Here is an 8,112-nt window from a genome sequence, read left to right as displayed (position 1 = left end):
ATATCTGTTCAAGCCAATTGTCTCTTGTTATATGCATGAATAGATTGGGTAAGCTCATGTGCTTACAAAACTCGTAACTTGACTGTATTTCCTAACTGTCTGTATGGTACACTTAGGCACTGGAATAACCTGCAAATCGCACTGGAATTTGCCTACTATAGTGAGATACTGCTTTACCCAAGTTCTGCTTAAGGATAGTCTGCTACTGAGATGACGCACAGAAGATTATATTTATGAACCAGACTGTTAACAGCACTTATGGACCACATTAGCAGACTGTTCTGAGACCGCACGCAGCCAGGCTTTTCAGCGTGGAAGAGGCGGCTTTAGACAAGGCAGGCGAGCGCTCTGTTCCTGCACATTAAGTAGCTGTCGGATGAATCTCGAAAAAATATGAACGACGCGCCAGGAATATGACTACTACAACCCTTCGGAGATGTGCAGTGCACAGTATACGGCCATGCCAGCGACATGGCTTTCTGTTCAAACTTTCTCTAAAACCGCTGTCACTACGCAGAAGCAGGTTAGAGTATCTGTACTAAGAATCTCTTAGTGAAGCAGCGCAACGGCACAAGGCCAAGGGAAGAAGGGGACAAAAACAGCGCTGAACTGACAACAAATGTTTATTCCGGATGCTAACAGCATATATATACTCTTTTGCACCTTAGAAAAAACAAAGAAACAGAGAGCAGCAGAAAGTATCAATCCCAGTCATTATGCGCATGCAGCTGTATCGCGTGTACATCGATCATTTGAAATCAGGAAGTTGTGCTCTTTCACCGAGATGGGAACGGAAGGAGTGCTGATACAATTCGCACCCAGCTTCATGATCTCAGATGCCTCAATAATCTCTCGTGTAAGCTTATCCTTGTGTTTGGTAACAACTTGGCTGTTTTTGAATTCTGGGTAACATGAACAGTCACGACAGTGAGTACCTATGTGGCGGGCCGTGTTCTTGACATTGTTTGCGTGCTCTTTAAGTCTTTCATTAAGACACCGGCCAGTTTGGCCGATGTATGACCCACCACACTTCAACGGGACTGAGTACACCACGTTGTCTTGGCATGGCACATACTGTGGTTTTTCTTGCAATTATGACCAGATTCCGATCTTTTATCCGGGCGATTAACTCTCGCACACAAGCCACTCAGTCTGACAGGAGCCGAAAAAACAACATCTACTCCTGCCTTTTTGCCTATTCTCTTCAAATTGTGGGACACAACATGAACATACGGTATTACTGCCAGATTTTTTTGCTTGGAATGGGGGACAGCTTTGCCCTCCTTCAGCTTTTTCAATATCCCTTCTGCTACTGATGCCAGAATATGAAGGGGGTGTTTTGCGTCTGTTAGCCTATCAACCTGATTGGAGAAACTGAATTCAAACTTGTGTGGGCAGGATTTTTGCATGGCATTTTGAAAGCATGACGCCACAATGCCTCTTTTAACAAGCTTCGAATGGGCTGAGCTGTATGGAAGTAAGGGCTTTTTACCCCTAGGATCAAATGCCCAGCATACATGGAAATCAGTAAAATATAAGGTCAGATCAAGGAACTTAATGCGATCATTCACAGCCACTTCATGCGTAATTTCCAGCGGCGAAAGCACTTCACAGAATATCGCGCACAGGTCATTCACTTCCGCAGCGAAGCTAGCCGGGTCACAATCTAGTAAAATTAGGTAATCATCTACATATCGGAACACTCTTGCAACTGTTGAGCTCATGAGTGATTGTTCGAGTGCCCTGTCAAGCTTAGCAAGGAACATGTCACTTAGCAATGGAGCGATGCAAGATCCTATGCAGATCCCATTCTTTTGAACTGTTTTTATTCAAAAGAATGGGATCTGCATAGGATCTTGCATCGCTCCATTGCTAAGTGAAATGTTCCTTGCTAAGCTTGACAGGGCACTCGAACAATCACTCATGAGCTCAACAGTTGCAAGAGTGTTCCGATATGTAGATGATTACCTAATTTTACTAGATTGTGACCCGGAAGTGAATGACCTGTGCGCGATATTCTGTGAAGTGCTTTCGCCGCTGGAAATTACGCATGAAGTGGCTGTGAATGATCGCATTAAGTTCCTTGATCTGACCTTATATTTTACTGATTTACATGTATGCTGGGCATTTGATCCTAGGGGTAAAAAGCCCTTACTTCCATACAGCTCAGCCCATTCGAAGCTTGTTAAAAGAGGCATTGTGGCGTCATGCTTTCAAAATGCCATGCAAAAATCCTGCCCACACAAGTTTGAATTTAGTTTCTCCAATCAGGTTGATAGGCTAACAGACGCAAAATACCCCCTTCATATTCTGGCATCAGTAGCAGAAGGGATATTGAAAAAGCTGAAGGAGGGCAAAGCTGTCCCCCATTCCAAGCAAAAAAATCTGGCAGTAATACCTTATGTTCATGTTGTGTCCCACAATTTGAAGAGAATAGGCAAAAAGGCAGGAGTAGATGTTGTTTTTTCGGCTCCTGTCAGACTGAGTGGCTTGTGTGCGAGAGTTAATCGCCCGGATAAAAGATCGGAATCTGGTCATAATTGCAAGAAAAACCACAGTATGTGCCATGCCAAGACAACGTGGTGTACTCAGTCCCGTTGAAGTGTGGTGGGTCATACATCGGCCAAACTGGCCGGTGTCTTAATGAAAGACTTAAAGAGCACGCAAACAATGTCAAGAACGCGGCCCGCCACATAGGTACTCACTGTCGTGACTGTTCATGTTACCCAGAATTCAAAAACAGCCAAGTTGTTACCAAACACAAGGATAAGCTTACACGAGAGATTATTGAGGCATCTGAGATCATGAAGCTGGGTGTGAATTGTATCAGCACTCCTTCCGTTGCCATCTCGGTGAAAGAGCACAACTTCCTGATTTCAAATGATCGATGTACACGCGATACAGCTTCATGCGCACAATGACTGGGATTGATACTTTCTGCTGCTCTCTGTTTCTTTGTTTTTTCTAAGGTGCAAAAGAGTATATATATGCTGTTAGCATCCGGAATAAACATTTGTTGTCAGTTCAGCGCTGTTTGTCCCCTTCTTCCCTTGGCCTTGTGCCGTTGCGCTGCTTCACTAAGATATGTCAGACCAACTCGCCCACCAGTTCATGTTGTACTAAGAATTCGTATCTTAAAGGAAAAAAGAAAGCGCAATGTCCACCTTTGGCACGATTTCTGCAGTGATGTGCGTTCTGCCGGCTGACAGTACACCGCTTGCTTGGTGTTGTAGGCCTAACATGTGCTTTACTCAAGGTGTAGCGAGAAGCGCTTTTGAACTAGCCACCAGCGATCACAGAAATGTCTACTCTTTTTACCGCCTCTACAATAACTTCATGGTGGTATGAACGTGCAGTTTTTATTCCCGCAACGTCTTCGTAAGTGAAGCGCGCTGAAAAACGGGCCAGGCGGACCGCCTCGCACTGATAGATGCGGGTTGCATGCACGGACTCATTCTGAGCCGTTGGCAGAACAGTCATTACAGGCCATGATGCACTTGGTCACACGTTGCATGCACGTCTGCATCTTGATTTCTAGCTGGAAACAGCTTGGTTGACGTCACTTCTGTCAGTAAAGTGCTCTGCATGCCAATGTCTCTCCCATTCCGGACGGTTCCCGCCAGCCATCGTATGAAGCGGCGTGTGCATATTCTTCAGTTGTATAATTGAGGCTTTAATGCATTATTCCTATGGGTTTACGTCGGGCCCGTGCCAATTTGATGTTAAATGTGGATCGTTGCATGAAAGGGGAATGCATAATCAAGATTCCACTGTATGACTTTTGTAACATTTGCATGCATTTGTTGTGTATGCATACTATATATATCACTGTTCTTTTTCTTCACCTAGGACAGTCTGAACAAGAGAGACCTGCTGAAGAAAAATTCTGTATATATGTAAATAAATAGTCGATTTGCTCCAAGTGAGGCGTTTTTATACCTGGCTGTACTGCAGGAATGCATTGAATGTTCAGAGTCAGACTGCTGCTCTGTAGCTGCATATTAATTGACAAATAAAGCGTACTTGGTAATGACTACAGGAATACAACACACTACACAAATGCACTACAGAAGGCAGACTACAGAGATACGACACTACAGAATTACGTCACTACAGAAGACAGACTACAGAAATACTACACTACAGAAAGACTACAGAAATACTACACTACAGAAGACAGACTACAGAAATACTACACTACAGAAGACAGACTACAGAAGTACGACACTACAGACTACAGAGGACAGACTACAGAAATACTACATGCCCAAAATACGAGAGACTACAGAAGTTTTCTGTCGTAAATTCCTGTAGTGCGTTTTGACTGGGTTTAAGACAGTTGAACAGGGGCTGCAGGCGGATTGGACTCGGAAAGCTCTGGCCAGTCGTCGTCATCCCACTGGAGGGCCGCAAACCTGTTGGATGTCTGTATCGGGGCTGCATTTTCAGGTGGAGGCACGAGTTTATGTATCCTACGCCGATCCTTGTCAGTTGCCTTTTGTTTTGTTGGGCAAGTTGGAGAGGTGATCTCATGGTCGTCGGTCTTGCAAAGTCCGCAACGGTAAGACGGTGTGCTTTGTGGCGTAGCCTTATCTTGAGTTGTAAAAGGGCATGATCGGCGCATGTGGCCAGATCTGAAGCAACTGTAGCAGTAGACAGCGCTCGGTTTGTATAGCCGAGGTCGCAGAATACAGCCATAATAGTGTGAGCACGGATGCATTTATTCTACCGTTGAACATCAGTTACAACAAAGGGCTTCAAATACAGACGGCAGCGTCTCCGCTCGCGGCCGAAGGCTCTCTCCCCGCCTCGGCACTCCGAGAGGGAACGCACGGAGCAAGTCAGGGTTGCCAGGCCACTTATGAGTTTGGCTGTTCCAGGCGGCGAGTGGCTTGCACTTCACATCCCACCCCGCCTGCAAGTCCAAGTCCTCTTGGACAGGAACATTAGTCTACTAAGGCAAAGTCGTAGTCAAGCAGTCGCTTGGGTGGTGCACGGTGACGCTGAGGTCGCTGACTCGCTGAACCAGTTGGCTGGTCCGGCTCATTGGTCATAGGTGGCATTTGCTCGGCATTGTCTTCATCAGGACTCGGGATAGGTTGCACGGCTTCGCATGTGGGCTCCACTAGCACTGGGTCAAAGTACGGAGGGTGGTACAGTTTCATTTGACTTATGTGCACTGTACGCGCATCTGGTGAGGGTGTGGCGGAGTTCGTTATGCGCCGAACATCGTAGGTGACGGGTGTCCTTTTCCGTGTCACCTGGTAGAGTCCCTTGAACTTTGGCGCGAGCTTTTCAGTTCCGCCAAGTACTGGCTCTTGTCTTCGCACCCAGACAAAGTCTCCGACGTCAAATGAGGCGCTGCGGTGGGTGCGGTCGTAGATTCTCTTGCGGTTCCTTTGAGCTTCCTGGGAGTTACTCGCAGTCTCGCTGCGAAGGTCTGGCAAGTTCATAAGCCTGTCACGAATGTCGGCGGCTTGCGTTGTGCGGACTTTCTGATATGGGAGTTTCGGCAAAAATCCAAACAGAAGCTCGAATGGCGAAAATCCTGTACTTCTGTGGCGGGTTACATTGACAGCGAAAGCTGCTTCATCGAGTTTGGAGACCCACAGTGCCTGATCATTGTTGCACAGTTTTCGGAGGACGGTCACAAGTGTGGCATTCGCACGTTCCACCAGTCCGTTGCTAGCTGCCCTGTAAGCTACTGCGAAGTGTATGTTCACACCATGCGTACGCATGAAGTTCTTGAACAGGTGTGATTCAAATGACTTGCCATGGTCACACAAACAATGGTCAGGAGCACCGAACCTGTAAAACACTGAGTGGAGATGTTTCAAGGCATCTTTTGTAGAGGTTGTAGGCACAGCAGTTTCATTGTGGAAGTGTCGCAGTATAGGTGCTGTTGTAAGTGCGGCACGAAGGGCTTCAAAGGCTTGTTGACACTCAACAGTCCACTCGAAGTCAGCCTTTCGGATGACAGCTTGCAGAGGTGCGGCAACTTTCGAGAAGTTCGGGATGAAGCGGCTCTTTTTGTCTTTCTGCGTCACGACAATGGCAGGAAATCTCCAAGGTCTAGATGAAGAACGGATGATGTCATTTTGAAGACGAGATGCTGTTTGGGCTTCGAGGAACTTGCAATCACTGCCTGTGTAGCGGTACGGTTGCCGTCCATAAGGCTTTGCATCCGGCAGTAAGTTGATCTCGTGCTCGATGCCTTCATAAAGGCCAATGTCATCAGGACTGGTAGCGAAGAGACGTGAGTGGCGGTGCACTATTTGCTTCACTGCTTGCTGTTCTTCGGGCTTGAGTTGGGTCCCGATGATGATATCAGGGAAACTGTTGGGCGTGGATGAACATGGCTCAGAAGGAAATACGCTGCATGAGGCTGGCTGGGCTGGGCTCTTGTAGTCTGCTGGCTGAGTTTGAGACTGGGCTGCCTTGTTGAGCTTGCTCCACACGGGCTCGTGTTCGTCTGGTTCAAAATCCACTTGTAGGGGTTCGCTGGTGGTATGCGGTGGGTCAAAGCGAGACAAAGTTGATGTTTTAAGTATCACTGCATTGGACATACGCGGTAACAGTTCCTCTTTGCACAGCACGACAGTGTTTGTAGAGGGCTGGCAGATAACAGGAAGGTATGGTGGTCTGAAATGAAGTTCCGCTTGAGCAGCATAAAACCAGTCCTCTCCCAGAATAAGGGGAAGGGCATTTCTCTGAAGGACTGCGGCTTCCACAATTGCAGAGAGGGGGCCTACGCTGATTTGCAAGAAGACAGATCCCTGAGGCGCGACGGAGGCTCCTCCTACGACGAGAAGGGGTGGCTTTGTCCACGGCTCTATGCTGAGGTTTTCAGCTAGGCTGGCAGCGAGGATAGTGACGTTCGAACCACTGTCTGGGAAGGCATTGATCTCTCCAAGGTTCTTGACGTGAGCAGTGATAACCGCACACCTGAGCATGAATCCAAGCAAAGGGTCCTCAGTGCGGCCAACACATGCTGCTGGCACTTTAGGGATTGTTTGCGCCTTGTCTCGGGAGGGCTGTCCTTTCTCAGTGCAGTTGCTAGCCAGATGGCCCTTTTTCTTGCAGCTATAGCATACCGCTTCGCTTAGGTCTTGCACTCGTCTGTAGGCAGGTGCACCATACTTGGAAGAGATTGCCTCGTACCGATGTTCTTGGTCAGCAGGTGGCAGGTTGGATATTCTTGAGGGCGGCAGCCTTGCACGGTTTGGCTGCTGGTAGGTGCTATTTATAGGTCGGGAAGGCTGGCGGATGTCTGCAGTGCTCTCGGTCGTGGCTGTAGCACTGGAGGTGACAGGACGCGGCTGTCGACTTGAAATTGGCGCGGATGGCTTTGTCAGTCTAGTCATGCGAGAGTGGTCCATGGCACGATCAACTTCTGAAGCGATGCTGACGAAATCCTGGACAGTCTTCGGGCGTTGAACGACGATCGCTGTAGCCACTTGCTCATCACGGATGCCTTGAATTAAATACTCGATGCGCTCTTTGTCAGTCAATGAAAGCGGGCACCTTCCAGTTATCTTGAGTTTGGCGAGAGTATAGATAACCAGGCTCTTACCGGGGGTTTGCTCACGCGCACCGACAAGTTCCTGCCACTGTATAAGCGACAGTCGCTCGCCGAACTGCGCTATAAGCGCTTTCTTCCACTCTGACCAAGTTTTTAGCTGGTGGCCAGTGATTTCCTAGTTTGGTTTAGGTTTATGGGGTTTAACGTCCCAAAGCGACTAAGGCTATGAGGGACGCCGTAGTGGAGGGCTCCGGAAATTTGGACCACCCGGGGTTCTTTAACGTGCACTGACATCGCACAGTACACGGGCCTCGAATTTCTCCTCCGAAGAAATTCAGCCGCCGCGGCCGGGATCGAACCCGCGTCTTTCGGGCCAGCAGCCGAGCACCATAGCCACTGAGCCACCGCGGCGGCAAGTGATTTCCTTCCAGTCAGCGGCTGGGCCACGAAGTTTTGAGAGGGCGATGGCTAGCAGGGTAGCGGGTTCCCAAGAGGCAAGCTGTTGGGTGCGCTCGAGATCGTCTATCCATCGGGTTACGGATAACCCTCCGTCGCCACTGAATGTCGGAAGCGTTGATGACAAGTCCGGC

The sequence above is a fragment of the Amblyomma mixtum genome, chromosome 2 (genome assembly GCF_055824585.1).
Source record: "Amblyomma mixtum isolate Tamu chromosome 2, ASM5582458v1, whole genome shotgun sequence".
Lineage (NCBI taxonomy): Eukaryota > Metazoa > Arthropoda > Arachnida > Ixodida > Ixodidae > Amblyomma > Amblyomma mixtum.
Note: the sequence above shows the minus strand (reverse complement) of the source record.